Source organism: Marmota flaviventris, chromosome 13 (genome assembly GCF_047511675.1).
Source record: "Marmota flaviventris isolate mMarFla1 chromosome 13, mMarFla1.hap1, whole genome shotgun sequence".
In the NCBI taxonomy this organism is placed as follows: Eukaryota; Metazoa; Chordata; class Mammalia; order Rodentia; family Sciuridae; genus Marmota; species Marmota flaviventris.
In genome coordinates, this window is record NC_092510.1 from 78242757 (window position 1) to 78261509 (window position 18753).

Below are 18753 nucleotides of genomic sequence, written 5' to 3' on the forward strand. Positions count from 1 at the left end.
CCTATTTCCCTAAGTGGGGATCATTCTTAAAGCCCAGTCTTTAATTTTGGGTTTGGTTGTTTTAGAAGAATCTTAACAATGCAGTCACTAGATCAGGACAACCCCCGTCCCCCAAATAAAACCATATTTTAAATGAACCTTGTAATGAGAATTTCCATTTTGTGTCTCAGGAAGTTTTTCTAAGAGCCCACTCTGTGCCAGGCATTCTGCTTGACATTAGATTGCAAGGAGAAATATAATCAAATTAATATTGGTTGTAAGTTCTTTGAGGGCAATGGTCATGTTTTACTCATCCTTGAATATACCACATACAGGCATTTACATAGATTCTTTTCTATAACACAGAAAATAAAGGAATTTTTCATGCAGAAAGCATTTTATGTTAGTGGTAAAACAGGTGGCTCTTTTTCTGGACTCTTTTCCTGTGTTTGTGTGAGTTCTCACAGGAGGTAGGATCATGCCCCATAATGTAAGCTGATGGCATTGTAATTGCTTTCCTTGAACCCACAAACAAGGCCTTGTGCAAGCTGTCATCTCAGAGTTTTGATTATGAATGAATCAGGGAAAAAAGCAGAGGCAGTTTAAAATGAATATTCTGGAATATTCTGGGATGGTGGGAGTGGCATTTGAGAGTCCAATGATGACAGTGCCAGTGTCTATGACCACAAACTGGCTGTGTCCTAGAATACCTACTTTCCCTTAGTTTATGGGCTTGGTCTTCTAGCTAAGTTATTAATCCTATGAGCCATCCACGATCCTTTTAATTAAAGCCTTCTTTGATTAAAATTTTCTGGGGTTCATTTCTGTTCTTACAATTCTATTTGACAAAACCTCTCAAGTACACTCAAGTCTTGCCCTGGTTTCTTCAGTTGTTCTTTTTGTACCATAGATTTGAATTCACTTCTTTTGCTTGTTATTCTCATCTGGAAATATTTCTGTTGTTTTCAACCAAGAACTCTAACTGGTACAGAAATTGTCAAAGGAGAGGATTGCAAGAAATGATCTTCAGAAAGTAGAGAAGCATGTGTCCCTGGACGTGGAAGGATATGCATGTGTGTGCATATGTACGTGTGCAGTTGGGATTGTTCCTCTGCTGTAAATGGGAATGAAGTGGTGAAGCTCAAGATAGCAGGGAAACTGGCAGTGCCTGGAATGCATTTATAAAGCAGCAAATTACTGTACCTCCCGTGGTTCCCTAGAATGAAGTACCCAGTGGAGGCTTCAGGAAATCAAGTAGCCATCACTGTAAAATAGCCAGGCGTGGAGAGGAAGTGAAACACAAGAGTGGTCAGAGAGAGTGTGCGCTTTTAATGGCTTTGGGTAGCTTAAAGAAAAAGACCTGTTCAAATGTCTTGGCTCAATGAATGAACAGAAACCCAGGAAACTTTAGTGTCCGTCTCTTGCTAGTCCAAACAAAGTGTGGCTTACTAAGGTACAATGTCAACTGAATGCATAGTCTTAATAAGATCTGTGGTGAAAGCTGGTGCATTGCTTGGGAAGTAGTGAAACACTAAGACACGAAATGGAGATCCCACCTCTCTGCTTTCCTTGTCAACCCAATAGCCCCCTCGCTCTTGCATGCTACTGCTGATGCTGGTTATATCTTACTCGATGATACTATAACTTTGTCAGCTGAGGGAATTATTTTATAGGGTAAGTTAATTTTCCTTGTTTTCTACTTCTGTCCTTCCTCATTTCTAAACAAACTTAAAGTTAGAATCCAGCATGTCTCGGGGGACTTAACCCAGAAGAAGACTTCAACACCAAAAGAATGGTAGATATTTGCCAATTTATGTTGGCAAAGCTCTGAAAAATGTGTGTGAGAATGCTTGTCTGGGTGCTCAATCAAAGAAGGAAAAACATAACTTTAGATATGGCTGAATGCTTTGATATGGCTGTGTTTATCAGACATTCTAGATTCAGTGAGCCATATTTAGCAACTGGTAATAGTTCTTATTTAGTTGGTTGGCTGAAACTAGGGTATTTTTTTTTATGGTTTTGTCCTATATCAAATGAAGTTTAGATACAAAATCTCCTTTACTTAATGCAAACAAGAGCACTCCTAGCCTATTCTTTAGAGGCAGAAGATACTGCTGGGATAAATCGGCATTTACTGGTGGTGAAAACGGTGTGAGAAGATTCAGAGTTAAAGAGACCCTTTTATAGCACTTACCAACCACAGGGAGCAAGGTCAGAGGTCATACCCCTTATCAGAATCTGCAGATCTTTGGTTAGTGGCTAGGATCAAAATGGAAGACAGCACACTGAAGTTATTCTTGACTTGTATGACTGAAGAAAGAAAAAGATCTACGGCCATCTGATGAACTATGGCCTGACATGAGCTACTGAAAAGATCATTGCCACTAACCAAATTCCCAGACCCAAGGCAGGTTGGGACATGCCTTGACTAAAGGGGAGTCTGTATACATATTGCTGACCCTACCATAACATCACAGCTATGCACGAAAAAGTCTTCATCCTAATCTTCCCCCAAATGTCCTACCATACCTTACAAGTTAATTATGCACTGGGGGATGAAGAATATCCAGAATCTTCTAGGATTTAGATAAGTACTCTGAACTTGCATCAATTCTTGGGAGGCCAGGATACTACTGCATTCAACTATTCAGAGTGGAAATTTATTGGGCTCAGAAGACAGAGTTCTGTTTTAAGTCAGCCTCACAGAGAGCTAAGTGGGACTCTGATTCCATAGGTGTTTTTCTATTTCCTGTATAGTTGGATTATATAATCCTAGAGACTAGAAGCATTCTCATTTTGGCTCTGTGATTCTTAAAGAAAAGGATGAAATGGTATAAAAGGCCAAGTGGAAACCCCTGGAATTTTCCCTTTCTGCTAAGAAAATAAAATCAAAGCAGTATTCTGTCTTTGGGAAATTTGCAGTGATTAGTGCTTCCATCAAAGAAGTGAACAATGTGGGGATGGTAATTCCTATAATTTCACACTTAATTCTCCAGCATGGTTAATGCACAATATAAATAGATCTTATAAATGTTTTGGAGCAGCATAATATTGATAGTTTACAAAAGAAAACTATAGACCATTTTCACTATGAATTTGATCCAAAAAAAGTGGTAACAATGTGAATACAAGTACATCAAAAGAATTATCTGTCATTACTAAGTATGGTTTGTTCTGGGAATATGAAGATATTTTTCTTTATTTCAAAATGGAATGAAATTGATTAACATAATACATCCTTAATTCTAGGCAAAACATCGAGTTATATGATAATCTTAGCAGATAGTGGAAAGGCATTTTATAACATGCTTTTCCAGATTTTGTAAAATAATTCTTAAACTAAGAGTAGGATGTTTTCAATGTGCTATAAATGCACTATGTAAAAATAAACATGGTAATGCTTCATAGTGAAACATTGGGCTCACTGCCATCAAAATCAGGAACAAGATATTTTTATAAAATTTTTTTCTAAAAGTTCTGGGCCATAGAAGAGGACATCAAACAGAAATAAGAAACATGGATATTACAAAGGAAGAGACAAAGTCATGACTATTTACGTGTTTATATTCCTAGAAAGCCTGAGAATATTAACTCTAAAGCCCTTAGAACTAATGAGTTCAGTAAAATATTCGTACATAATAAACATAAAAGCATTACAGATTTTATCTACATAATGAAATATTAGGTGATATGATAGAGAAAAATCTAACAAAATCATGACAATAAAAATAATGATTTTAAAGCATGAAGGAACTATTTAAAAGATTATGCAGAGCAATATAAAGAGTCTTTGGATTACTAGAACGACACAACATGTTCAATATTCTTGAATGAGAAGACTGACTCACATGAAAGTGTCTTATCCTCTCTGAAGATGCTGCACTCAGTTATTTTTAATCCTTATCCAGTATGAGATGAGAGATGGGGTCTGATCATGGCTGAGTCATTGTGGTCTTGTTGCAATTCATGTGCCATCACTTAACCTGTAGATAATACTCTGATACTGGGACAACTGGTGACTGTATTCAGTATCTAGATGTTCGATTCAGCGGTGTCTCGCTAAAGGCAGTTTTTGAAAACATATTAAGTCTCAGAGTGACCTTAAGAAATTTGGTAAATTTCCACTTGGATGTTCCCACTCCCTGTCAATACATCACCAAGTATAGACAGATAACCACTGCTGCCACTCAGGGAAACTGGTAGAGAATTGGGAAGTCTCAGTCAGCTTGATATCCTTGGGAACTAGGACTGGTTTCGTGGGTGGGTCTCTTAGGTATTAGGTTAGTCAGCTTTGAATTACTACAATGAAACACATGAAGCAACTAAATTTATAGAAAGCAAAGTTTTTATTTAAATTACAGCTTTGGAGCTTCAGAGTTCAAGATTGAATGGTCTTACTGGTCTGGCCTCTAGTGAGTATGGCACATGGCAGCATATCAGGGCAGAAATAGGTGGAAGAGAAAGCAGTTGCATCTCTAGTCAGGGCTAGAGAGAGGTGGATAGGTCACATGATCCCCTCTTTGGGAACACTTACAAAGACTCAAAGACTTCCAGTATGCCCTGTCTTTTAAAGGTTCCACAACACCTCCTAGTATACCGTGGAAGTGGACCACTGGGGAGACACAAACCATCTTCAAACCACAGCTTGTAGCTACACAGTTACCTACATTAAAAGGATCTCATACTTAGTTTACTGCTGTGCTGTTGCTATCTTGAAAACCTTAATATTTGGACGAGGGGCCCTGATTTCTCATTATGCACTGGACCTCCTAAGTTATGTAGCTTGTGCTGCTACTGCAACAGAACCTAACTTGTCTGAGACATCAGAGGAGTCCTCTTTGTCCACAAACTCAGCTGCTGCAAGATGAATTAATTTTAATGCTACCACAGTCAAAATTCTTCTTTTGGAACTCCCTTTTGTCTCTCCTCTTCTACTCCTGTAGAAACCACAGATCCTTTATGGACACCTATTCTGTGTCAAATTCTGGTCTACAAATCCGGATAGAAATAGAGCTGAAGAAAGCAGTTCCTGTCCTCCAGGTGCCCACTTATGTTGCTGTGGATGCTAAGAACACAAACAAATACTGCACAAGGTGATGTGTACTTGGAGAAGAGTGTAAAGCAAGAACCTTGGGGGCAGTAGAAGAACACTCTGCTTTTTATGAAGATAAAATGTTCGTTCTGATCTTTGAAGATAAATAGTTGCAAACTAAGGAAGCCAGCTGGGGAAAGGTGATCCCAGGCAAGGGAAGAATATGGGTACAAGGACAGTGAAAGAAAAGGGTGCACATAAGGAACCGTAAGGAACTCATGGACAGAACGGGGAGATGGGTAAAAATAAGGGGCAGAAGGTGCCACTGGAGAGGCACATTAAGACGATGAAGAGGTTTGCAAAAAAATTTGCATTCTATTCAGTAGGCAATGAGGTTGACCTGACAGATTTTCTTTTTCTTTTTAAAAATTATAAAAACAAAAAGTTCTTACATACAGTCAAGTTGAAAAAAGGTAGACGGTGAATAGCTGTATACACATAACATTTTTACTGTACTTCAAAAAGTCACACAGCTCTGTAAGATTTGCATCAAGGAAGCAAGATCAGAATATAAAAGATAGGAAGATGGACTGGAGATAGAAAGATGGGTGGAAAGGTCACCAATTAGGGGGCTCTTTCAATATTATATATAATGCAGGATAAGGATCACAGATAAAAATGATTTCCCTGGGCTCAAAAGCCTCATTTCACAGTATCTTCCCCTCAAAGCTTTATAGATATTGCTCTATTACCTTCTGATATTTTAGTGTCACAGAGTAAAATTCTAAGGCCAATGTGAATTTTTGTCTTTCAAGATGACTACTTTTTTTCTCCTGGGAAGTTTTTTTCCTTACTTATATAATTAACAAAAATTCTAGATAACTGGGTTTGGGCTTTTAAAAACATGTTTTTCTATAAATTATTTTTTCTTTACCCAAGATTTCTGGAATCATTTATTATTCTTAGATTGTATAATCACTTACTTTATCTTTTTATTGTTTACTTAAAACTTTTGCTATTCTGCTTTTGAGTTCTTAGGGAAGTCAGTTTGTCTTAATTTTTCACAATGCTTATTTTATTTCTGAGATATCATTTCCAGTTTTGCTTTCTAATCTTGCCTGGCTCCTACTTTAATCTCAGTTAACTGCCTAGCACTTCCTATTATCCATTTATTTTTTCTTTATTAGTCCTTTTTTTATTCATTTATTTATTCTTACAGTTATTATTTTTGTTTTACACAAGTCATGCCATCTTGAAGTCCATTGGAAATTCATTGTACTTTACTAAAAGTCCTTTTTGGTTCATAGAATATTTTTTTCAAAGTATGTCTCCTCTGAGTATTTGTGTTGATACTGTCCTTTCCTTTAGTTGCAAGTTTATTTTTCATGCTCTCTATTGGATTTATCTTTCATTGTTCTGCAAATAAGGGTATATCTTTGTAGACTGTATTTTCATTGGCAAATGGCATGGATCGGCTTTGACTTCATCATCTTATGTACAGTTAAACCTTTTCTTACATCTAGAACTGAGGCTCATTATAGTGAACATATTCTGGTCCAGATGCCAGTGGACATTATATTTTACCAACCTCCAATGGTACAGACTAATTAATGTGAGATCATCTTCTATACAACCACCTGGTTCTCTGATTCTTTGGGCCACTAGAATACATAAGAATGACTGTTTCCAGTGTATGATGTCTGTATTAACCTCATAGGACTTCCCTCCTAAGATTCAATGGATCACTTGCACAGTCCCTAAAAGAAGAGACTTAGAATATTAGGCTGTAAGTGAGTGACCACAAACAACATTATATTGTCCAGCTTGCAATCATGTTGAGAAAAACCTTAGTAAATATTGATGATGATGATACTGATCATTAAAGGAGATCTTTCCTGCCACATGTGACTTTAGTTAAGCCCTTGCACTTATGATTCATGGCTTTTACATACTTTGGTGTGTACTTGGTCTCCTTAGTCTAACACCCTGAGGATTCTAAGATCAGAAAACAGATGCTCAGTGGGAGAGATTATTAATCTTATGACTTCTACACATGGGTATTTCTCCCCAGTGGCTTGCAAGTGAGGTTGCCTCATTCACCTTTAAGAGTCTCAATTTTAACTGTGCAACAAGATTCTAAAGTATGTACATTTCTGTCGATGGCCAAAGTTTGATTTGAATAGGTATGAGATTTAATTTAGAATGGGGTCCGTGTAATAGGTGTTGGGTGGGGGTGTAGAAAACTCAGGTGCAGGGGTCAGGGGAAAGAGGGTAAGGAGACTTAAAGCAACATATGTAACTTGGATCTTGGAACTTACAGTGTTCATTTATCTATTAGGATAAGGAAGACTTATGGAATAATAGTAACTTCAGTGTTATGATTTAGATATAAGACGTCCCCCCCCAAATTCCTTGTCTTAATGCAGGAATATTCAGATGTGAGATGATTAAATAATGAGAGCCATAACCCAATCAGTGCATTGTAGTTTTAATGGACTAACTGGGTGGCAACTGTAGGCAGGTGCGATATGACTGGAGGAAGTGGGTCATTGAGGGCATGCTTTAGAACAATTCATCTTTCCTGTGCCCCTTCCCCTTGCTCTCTCTGCTTTCTGGCCACCATGAGCTGAACTGAGTAGTTTCCCCCTGCTGTGTCTTTCTGCCATGATTTTTTCTGCCTCATCTTGGATCCAGAGCAATGAAATTGTCCTACCGTGGACTAAACCTCTGGGACTGTGAGCCAAAAATAAACTTCTCCTCTTCTAAGTTATTCTTGTCAGGTATTTTGATCACTGTAACAAAAAAGCTAACACATATGGGCAAAATTTCTTTGAAAATGTAATAATTCCAATTATTCATCCACTTTCCTATTTAAAGAGCTTTGTAAAAGGTATAGGATTGTGTTAATAGTGTCATTTAAAATCTTTGATAGCTCTGTATTTTCTAGAGGACAAAGTATACATTTTTAAGATGCCATTTATGGTTCTTCACAGTTGATTGTTACCCATCGTTTCCCAACACATACTGCTATGCTTCAGCCACTGGGTATTCTTGCATGTACCATACTTTTATTCATGCTGTCCCTTTCGATTGAATGCCCTCTCTTCCCTCCTCCATCAGGGAAATTTCTACTCATTCTGAATCAACAAATAGTGATTCCCACAACATTATTTCAGCAAAATCTTCTATTAGTTTTCCACTTAGAATTATTTATTCCTCTATGTTTCTACAATATAATAAAAGAAATTAATTATATTTGTGTGGGAATATTTGTCTCTGAAATATACTGAGTGTAATTGGAGTGCCATTTTGATTGTATGAAGAACATAGTTCAATAATTGATTCATTCAATCAACAAACCTTATTCAACTGCCACCATATGACAAATATTGTACTAAAAACTTGGGATAGAGGGGGCTTTGAGACAGTCATGGTTTCTTGACTTCATGAAGCTCACAGATCAGTGATAGGATAATAGATGACAAGTAAACGAATAATTTCAAGTAGGGACTCAAGGAAAACACATATCAACTGTACATTTTTTGGAAGAATATTTGGTGTTATCAGAGAAGAAATAAGTACAGCTTTTGCAGAATTTCCCTATGACTTCAGAGCATTTAATATCAATAAAAGTCTCAGTATTATATTACAATAGCATTTATTTTTTTGCTCATATATATTTAGGTTGACCCAGGCTGGGCTCAGCTGGGTGATTGAGGAGGTTCTTTCAAGTGTCTGTGACTGCCTAGGGTTAGCTCATCTCAGCTGGGCTTGGTTGGAGTAGCTTCTCTGTCTTTTGCAACCATAAGGACAACTCTGGCATTATGTGTAACAGTGCAAGCCCAAATAAGCAACACTTTCTAAGACTTTGCTTTGCTTGGGTTGTATCTGCTACCATCCCATTGACCCAAAGCAAGTCACATCGTTAAGTCCCAAGTTCCAGGGTGAAGTACATCCCATTCAAATCAGGAGGACGCTGCAAAAGTTACATGGCAAGAGGTGTAGATTTGCAATGCTAGTGTTGATAGAAAACAAAAAAATGCAACAATAATTGAGTCTGCCCCAGGTATCTTAATGTGTATGACATCATATCATAAGAAGGATGGAACCTACTAAATCCTCAAGCAAGAGCTTGGGTAATTTTTTTGTACCTTGCCTTCCTCTTTCTTTCCTTGGTTCTTTTTACCTCTCACCCTCAACACTACTGTTGCTTCTCATTAACTTGGTTTTGGTTCATCTGTATACTCTGTGATGCTACAGTTTCCAGAATATCTGTATCTTAAGCTTGGAAGACCTCCCTCCCTCTGAGGAGTGTGTGTGTATGAGTGTGTGTGTGTGTGTGTGTGTGTATTTGTCTATATGTGTGTGTGTTGCTTTTGTGTATGGCAAGGTAGAAGAACTAAAAGATTATTTACAGAGATTTGTGTATAAATATTATTATTTTTTGCTTAAAGGAAAGAGAATTCTGAGGTGTATCTCCCAAGGTGATCCTAGAGTTCCCCATGTTCTGGTTTGGCAAGAAACCTTTCATTGACTATCTCCTATCTCTGCTCCTCCACTGGTATTTCTTGGAATCACTCTCAGTCTGTGTGTTGAGGTCTGCTTCTGGGAAGCCAAATAAGAAAACGCATATTGAGAATTCTACTGTGAGCAGAGAGCACCTTCAGAAGGTCCACTCTCACTGTAGTGAGTGAACCCAGAGAAGTTATCATTTTATATCAGTTTGTAAAAATAAATCAAATAGTGGAAAGAATATAGGCTTTGAATCAGGCAAGAATCAGACAAACCCGGGATCCAGCAATTTCTCTACAACTTACTTTCTGAGCCTTGCTGAACATCAGGTTTCTCCTTTGTAAAACAGAGGTGATGCCCACCTCCCAGTGTGAGGACTAGATGCAATGACACATATAAAGTCTCATGTGCAGACTGGAGACATAGCAGCATTCAGGAAGCAGTAGCCATCTGTGGTGAAGGTGCTGGTTCATTTTGAGTAATAGTGCTAACAGCAGCATTTGTGCAACACCATGGGTAGACAGACATTGCTTTATTTAATCTTCACTTCAAATGTTTGGAGGCAGGTATTATAATCGGGCCCATTTTACAGAAAAAGAAGCTAAAGCTCAGGGGAGCCAGGAGACTCAGGCTCACACAGCCAGCCCTAACATCAGTACAGATCTTCCAACTCAAGAGCTACATCCTTTACGTTACGTTTTGTCTTCCTTCAGCCATTTTAGTTATTTATTCTTTACCTTGATTGGTATAAGGTCCCCAAAGACAGGAATAGATTCATTTTCCCTGTGGATTCTGGGGCTCCACTCAGGGAACTTGGTTACTGAGAAAGGAATTAAATAATTGTCAGGGGGGAAGAGACAGCTTGTAGGAGAATGTGATAAATTCAGCTGAGAAAGCGCCAAGGGCGAAGACACGTGCAGAGCTGGTGCCAGAATGTAGGCCTTTAGGCTGTTGCTTAATAGTATTAACAACTAATATTTGTCTCACATTTTACAGTTGTCAAAGTACTTCCTGAGGTTTAGTTTCACTTGATTCTTACAACAATCCTGTGCTCTGAGGTAACTTCCTTTGTTAATAATTTTACTGTAGGAAACTGAGGCTCAAATAAATATTTTTGCTTAAAATAGTCCAGATAGTAAGTCATTGTTAGAGCTGGAAGCTCTGACAGTGTCTGGAACCCAGATCTTCTGCTGACAGTATCAGCATTTTTGAGGAAGAACATTGTCCCTACACTAATAGCAACTGGAATTTGCAAAGTGCTTAGTTAAAAGCATCCACACAAGCCGGGCACAGTGGTGCACACATATAATCTCAGCAGCTTCGGAGGCTGAGGCAGGAGGAGTGCTAATTCAAAGCCAGCCTCAGAAACTTAGCGAGACCATGTCTCTAAATAAAAAATAGAAAGGGCTGTGGATGTGGCTCAGTGGTTGAGTGCCCTGGGTTCAATCCCCGGTCCAAAAATAAAGGTGTATTTTTCACAAATACTAAATTAATTTTTACCAGATACAGAGACACTATCCCCATTTACAGAGAGGAAGAAACTAGGATTTAAGAAGATAAAAGGACTTGCTCAAGGACATTGTTAGCAATTGCCTGAGCCAGAACTCAGTCTGGGGGTCTTCTGACTACAAAATCCAGACTCCTTCCTCCAAAGTACCTGCTGGACCCTAAATGCAACTGCTCTCATGACAAGAGGAGACATTGCTTCTCTCCATCCATTTCCAACATTTATTCAGAGAAAATCTTCCCTTTTGCCCTTACTCCATCTTTAGTTTTCAGTCACAACCAGAGCAGTCCTCACGAGGGGCTGGAAAGAGGCCACAGGAGGGTCTTGGCAAGAGAGCAGATCTTCCCATTTGCTAATGAAGATCAGCTGGGCCTCTCGGGGGTCCTCTCCCGCTGCCAGGAGCAGGGAGGCATCTCAGAGTTAAAAGTGCCGCTTCAGAAGCAGACATCTCTCAAGGACCAGGCCCTGATGTGGCCGGTGTAGATGGAGCCCTGGTCTTCTGGCTGAGCATTCCATTCATCCGTTGTCTGTCCAGCTGCTGCCGGTCCACATGACCATGAGGACAGGGAGGAGGAGGAGGACGCTGCTATGCCATGCCTCTTCTGAATGAGAAACAGCTCTCTGCTTGTAAATAGCAGAGGATCTGGGGGAAGACCAAGTTTTGGTACCTCATCAAGCTAGGAAACTTTTATATCAGTTGCAGAATCTGAGTGTTTATTTTTCTTTGCTTGTATTGCAAATTAATAACAAGCTGAGAAAAGAGCAGGCCTTTTTTTAAAACAATTTTTTTCCAATTGGCCTCTCACTCTCTTCTCTACAGTGTCTGGGTTTCCCTCAAAGCTACCAAGTGCTAATTTGAAAAATATGTCACAGACAAGTGGGAGAAAAGCAGGCATTCAATGTGAAATGCCCTCTGGGGCACAGAGGAGCTCCCTTAGAGAGAGAGAGAGAGAGGAATGGGTAGTTGCGGGGCCAGATGAGGAAGGGAACAAGATGAAGGAGGAAATGGGAGCAGGAAGAAGCATGGGTAATAGATGCTAAGGCTACATGTAGCTGGTTCACAGTGAGGGCTGCTGGATGCAACCCTCCATTGCATTTGAGGCCTGCACAGATCTCATTGTTAAAAGTATACACTGCATCTTCCGGAGTCCTCCGGTAGGATGCTTTCTAAGAAAAAATTAGTTGAGAGTTAAGTATACTAGGAAATACTTGCATCTTCTGAGGAACTCATGTTTTCTTTTCATGGATTAAAAAGTACTAGCTACTATTCGGGTTTCTGAGTATGCTTCGTCAGTCAGGAAGCAAAATTTACAGTGCAGACCACGGTGGTCACTGGCTTCTCCTGTTTTTCCTCTGGCATCTCTTTTATTGTAATGCAACTTATTTTTTGTTTTTATGATTAAGAAATGAATAATTTAACATTGTTTTGCATGTATGAATGGCTTCCAAATCTTTGTGCAATGACCAATATATATGTAAGTAAATAAAAATAGATGTAAATAAACCTTGCTAGAGAAGCCTCAGGGTAAGCAAATTAAAGGAATGAATGAGCAAGTGAGGGGAACCCTGAAGTTGACTTCAGGCTTCTTCCTCATGTGCACCCTGAGAGAGGCAACGTGGATGGAGACAAGAATGGCTAAGAGCAGTGGATTCCAATGTGTGGCTACTGATCTCTTATTCTTGTGTGCAGAGCTCCAAAGACTCAGGGCCCAGAAGTAAACATTTCAGAGAGCTCTTCCCCTGGATTCTTCTCTGGGCTTTCCAACCTCCCGTGGCAGTCTGGTTTTTGTTTTTTTTAAATTGGATAGAGTATGGAATTTAGAGGCCAAATACTAAAGTTTATAGCTTCAAATGGAAGGACTTGGCCCCACCCTCCCTGAACTTTTGCAAATAAAATAGCAACCCTATAGGAATATTTTCTGTCTCATTTTCCTGTGGTCATAGTTCAGGGCTCTGTGCCATCTTCCGCATCCATTGGTGATCTTTTTTTAAATGTCCTCCAACTTACCCAGCACCACCTTTTGTTCCAGTGATTCCTTGGCCACACCTCTGCCTGGGATTCCCTGCTCCTCTCCTTGTTTCCACAGATGACTTCTACACAGCCTTTAAAGCCACACCGAGAAGCACTGGATGAAGTGGTGATAGCTTGCCATTGACTGTGAATACACCACTTCTTCCTTACTCACGGTCAGGACTCAGCTCACGTTAATTAATACTGCGCTTGGTGTACTGCCTTTGCTTGTTCTGCCTAACACCTCTCAGTGCAGCTTCCCAATGCAAAAACTGTTCTTCTTTAAATCAATAGCACATTGTAGGCACATCTAGCTTCAAGATGTGAATAAAAAATGCAGTGTAACCAAAGGTTGAATTTGGATACTCATGACGGAAGTACACAATTTTTCAAAATTCATCTTGATCTCAGGTATGTCTTGTGCTATGGAAAGCCAAGATGGAAATAGTGAAATACCAGGCAAAATGTTGAAGTAGCCTGTTTCTTTTATGACTATCAAATGGTGATGGATGGATGCTCCCAATTTCATTTGAGAACTAAAAATATGCCTGATATTGTCTAAGCCCACATTAGTACCTGGCTAGAGCATTGAAGAGATCATCAAGAGTTATTTGTGGACATTTTGTTGTAGACAAAAAAATAAAGAAAAATAAAAAAAAGGCAGACTGGACAGTGGTAGAACAGCAGAGCACAGAGATCTGAAGTCTAGGCTCTGGGATTACCTGGGTAAGCAATTTAATCTGTTTCCTCTTTTGAGAAATGGGGCCAATATAGCATTAACTATGCTGGTTTGTTTTGAGAATTAAATAAGATGATGCATGGAAAACACTTAGTGTCTGGTACATAGTGCTCGATAAATGTCAGTTCTCATAATTAAAGTGCTATCTCATCTTCACACAGTGGGCCTGAATAGTCCTGAGCTTTTAAAGTCCTGACAGCTTGGATGTTGCCTTCCTCCCTCCTAAGTGGACATACATCCTAAGTGGACATGTATGGGCAGGATGGGAACCTCCACTGGGCTGTGGTGGCTCCCACAGGAGTAAGTGGGACCTGAGGGTTTCATGAACCATTAGTGGGCTGTGTGTGGACTGTGTTGCGCGTAGTAGCCTAGTGAGTGGATAAGTCTGGCATTGGGAACTCCGTGGAGCACCCCCCACAGGGATTGACCCCCTGATGCAGGTAAACTTCCCCATCAAGCTCTGCCAAAGATCCCACACAGCACCTGAGATGGGTGAGACCTGAGACTATGCCAATCAACCTTCTGACTACTAGACTTCAGGAAGCAAGACTCTGCCCTTGCAACCTTATCCCTGCCTTTAACTACCCCCTTAAATAAACAACCGGAGTCATCTTTGTTTGTCTAGTTCCAGAGCCCATGTAGACTAGATCTATCAGGGGCTTTGCATTTGTAAATATATTGCTGAGTATTTGTGTTTTGTTATTCACTAATTATTTGAGACTTTAAGTTTTAGGGTGGCTTACATTTTCCTGGGCAGGAAAAACCCACCAATGAGACACTGGCCTTCACTCCCTTTATGAGGGCACATGACCTCCCTCTGTTTAATCTTTTCATGTGTCATCAAAATGTTGACTGGTGGCCGGGTGCAGTTTCTACAGAGTAGCATCAACAAAGAGGACCATGTTCAGAAACTAATTTTCCTGTTTGTATCATGAGACAATCTCCACTTTATATATAATCTCTGTAAAAAGTACATGATATAGATAAAGTTCATCAAGGTGCCTTATAAATAAAAAAGAGATATCTGTATCTTTGTTGTTTTATAACAATAACCTAAGGTGGAATTCAGTCCCATGCAACACAGCATCAAAATAATTCTGAGTGTGCTGGAATGGCTGACCATGTTGTATTAGTTAGTACTCATAGAGCAGATGTGTGGAGTTATCCCAGGCATGGAGGAACTGTGAGAGAAGATGGATGCAGGGATGTCTTTCGGTGTTTTGTGCTAGCTGTGGATTTTATTCAAACAACAACAATAAAAAAAGGCGGGGGGTGGGGAATTCTTCCTAGCTACAAATGAAAGTTGGAGTAATCTCTCCTAGTTGACAGGGAACCACTCTCACCTCTGCTGACCTAAGAGAGCTGCTCCTGGGATTATGGAAGGTTGTCACAGAAATATTGCATTCACTTAGCCGAGGGAGCTGCATCAGCGTTTTAGAAGAATGCTGAACTGACTATTCGGAGAGCCCTACGTCTTTTCCCCCGACAGGACACCACGGCAGTGGTGAGGACGAGCAGAAACCAGACTGTTCAGGCAGGGGTGTGTGATTTAAACTCAGCCACTGCTCACGAGGATAATGGACATCCAAACAGGAGTGGGGGTCTTGTTCTGATGGCCAGTCTTCTTCATTTGGGTGACGGCTGCGTTCCTGAAGATTTGTGTGCAAGACAGATTTTCCTAAATCAGATAATTTAAAAGCTGCTTGAGAAGATCACCCTTTGAAAGGATCCACAGAAGAGCTTGAGAATCGTTGTGTGATGGCAGTTTTACATGTTTTATAAATTTGAAGTTTTAGGAGTTGGATTGTTTTTGAAAGGTGGGCAGTACCAAACAAAATGTGCTCGTTTTAAGCATCGCTACAGATGTCTTAAATACTACAGTTTGCTCAAATTAGATAAATATAAAAGACTTTGTTAAGATTGCAAAGTTCTGGATTTCATTGGAAATTAATTCAATTACAGTAACCTGAACAGTTTGTGCTACTTGGAGCACTGTGTAAATCCAATTATTTGGTATATTATGAAGCAAAAGGGTTTGGAAATTTATGTATAATCCAGTATAACATTCATGTCTCTCAAATATCCTTTTGAAGGGTGGGACAATCTCTGAAATTTTCACAAAATGTTGCTATGACATAGCTGAGGAATGAGAAGTGTTTATTTAACATTATTTAATTTTATATATTGGGAAATAAGCTTGCCTATCAGCTTTTGAATATCTAGATTTTATCCACCATTTTACTGGATTCTCCCATGTTCTTCATTTCATTTAATCATTACAACAGATATTATTTGACCTGTTTTACAAGTGAGAGTCTGAGACTCAGAAAGTTTAAGTGAACTACTCAATGCTCGTAGTGTAGTTAGTTGCAGATCTAGGACTTAAAACTAGAGACTTTTGTTCTTTAACATAATCATGTTAGAAGTGAGCAAAACTGACTAATGGTTTGAACCAAGAGCAAAGGATGTGGGAGTACAAGGGAGAATTTCAAGCTGTGGCTGAAGATAGAGCCAGCACAGATTGGAAAGGCTTCTGAATATGGATATCAAAATCACGTCTATCATTTATCAAGTGCTTACCAGGAACCAGGCATTGTGAAAAGAATTTCTCATTAAGACTCACAAAATTCCCATGAAGTACTGTCTGATCATCCAGTTGTACAGATGAAGAAATCGAGGTACTGAGACTTATATTGACTTGCCTTAAGCCATACCACTTAATCAGCAGGGGTTGTTTGGACTCAAATCTATTTCTATCTGCCTTGTGCTCTTTCCATATTACTTGGCTGCTCACCATTCAAACTCTTGAAATGTAAATGCTTTTGCCCATTAATAATAACTGGAATTTAGGCCCAAGTCCAAGACTTGTTCAATAATATGTAAGGCCAGGAAGCCATACAACAATGTACTTTGAACCCTGCATACCAACATTTTCTTACTAGAACAAAAATGTTGTCTTTGATGTTGTGAAAGTAATAATATAGAAATTATCTTTCCTAAGATGCTTCAGGGACTTAAAATATGGCAAGATGACTTTTTAAAGATATATTTTTATAAACATTGCAAGAACACATAGTTTAAAAAGCCAAGTGATTTTACATGACTTATAATGGAAAACAGTGCTGTCTCTGGCCTCCTATTCCTTCTCTGTTCTTACTCCTATTCCCACTTCCCAAAGGCAACCACGTTTATGTTTCCTCCATGTTTAAAATATCATGTGTATTCTACCCATTTATTAATTTTTATTTTTAAGTTAGCATATTAATTTCTTAGAGCTGTTGTGACAAAGCCCAAAACTGGGTGACTTCCATAATAGCAGATCATGAGCTAGAGGATCAAGGTGTCAACGGGGTGAGTTTCTTCTGAGGGTGTGCACAAGAATCTATTCTGTGCTTCCTCCTTAGCTTCTGGTGGTTTTCTGGTAATCTTTGGTATTCTCTGGCTTATAGCTCTATCATTCCAATTTCTTCCTTCAACTTCAGATGGAATTCGTTTTGTGTCTTCTCTATAGCCTTCTCTCTGTGCATATCTGTCTGTGTCCATATTTCCCCGTATTATAAGGACACCAGTCACAATGGATGCGTTTCCAACCTAATGATCTCATTCTTACTTGATCATCTCTGTATAAATCATCCTTTTTCTAAATAAGGTCATATTCTGAGATATTGAGGGTTAGAACTCTAACATATCCTTTTCTGGGGATATAAGCCAGTCCCCCCACCTCTAATATTATTATCTATTGTCTTCTTACCATTAAAGACGAGAATTTAGTTCTTATTCTCTACATCTTCCATTTACTTTTATTCCTTTCATAATTTCTGGTAATTTTTTTGTTGTTAATCAAGATTTAGTGTTTGCATTATTAAGATTACACAATTATCATTCACATTTGGGTCATGTAGTGAGTTCCATTAAATTTTCTTTCCTGTGCAACTTTTGATTTTCATGGAATTATTAATGCTGTTGTGTTTTCTTTGCTTATTTTTCTAGGTTAAAAGAGACCAAATTCCAGACTACATCAGGAATTCCTGCATGTCAAAAAGGAAAAGATGAGAAATGAGTATAAATGTGGGCCAAGGTATGAACAGGTAATTCAAAGAAGAAAAAAGCCACATGGTTACAAATAAATGAGATGCTCAAGCACATTGGTGATTAAAAAAGAAAACATCTAAGTATGACTTTACTCTTCTAAGATGAGTGATAATTGAAGAGTTGAATGGTGGTTGGCAGGCAGGTGGCAATACAAGAACTATAAAATGGAAGTGTAGACCAGGGCAGCAGTTCTGAAGAGCTCTCCATCATCCTTTAGTCAAGTTCATCACATGCTGGGGTGTGTGTCCTACAGGAACATCCCATTGTGTGATAGTAGCTGGAAGTTGGAGACAATCGAGTTGTTCAATGATGGACCAGATAAGTACATATGATGCCTTCGTACTAAGGAATGCTTGTGAACTAGAAACAATGAATTAGATATGTACTCAATGCTTTGGTTTGACTGTTTCCCAAAGTTCGAGTGTCAGAAACTTGATTACCAATGTGGTCTAACCTGTGTGATGTGGTGCTAAGTTGGAGTGTTTCAGTCATGGCGACACAGCCCTCATGAATGGATTAAGGCCATTCTTGCTGCACTGGATTCCTTATAAAAGGATGAGCTTGCCCCTGCTCCTTTCTTGCTTTCCCTTTACCCTTCTGCTTTCCACCATAGCATAGTGGCAAAAGGTCTCTTGCCTGTCCCTCCATCCTGGACTTGTTAACCTTCAGAACTATGAGAAAAAGATTTCTGTTCATTTAAAATTACATGGTCTGTTATGGCAGTTCAAAGTAAACGAAGACAGAGCACTGTGGATAGATCTAGAAACTACTTCTGAGTGAAAAAAAAATAAGAAAAAGAATAAGACAGTAGCAAAATAATACATGAAAAAATTAAAAGTGTATGCAAAGAATATAGTAGACACTTAAAAAGAACTCATATA

The 18753-nt window shown here is 39.0% G+C and overlaps 1 long non-coding RNA gene across 1 annotated transcript in view; it reads left to right on the top strand.

Annotated features, from left to right (window-relative positions):
• The window catches only part of LOC139701527 (uncharacterized), a 101239-nt gene that overhangs the window by 27103 nt on the left and 55383 nt on the right, over positions 1-18753 (top strand). The window contains exon 2 of the long non-coding RNA XR_011704051.1: positions 17771-17868. This is a non-coding gene — a long non-coding RNA (uncharacterized lncRNA). The remainder of the gene's footprint in view (positions 1-17770; positions 17869-18753) is intronic.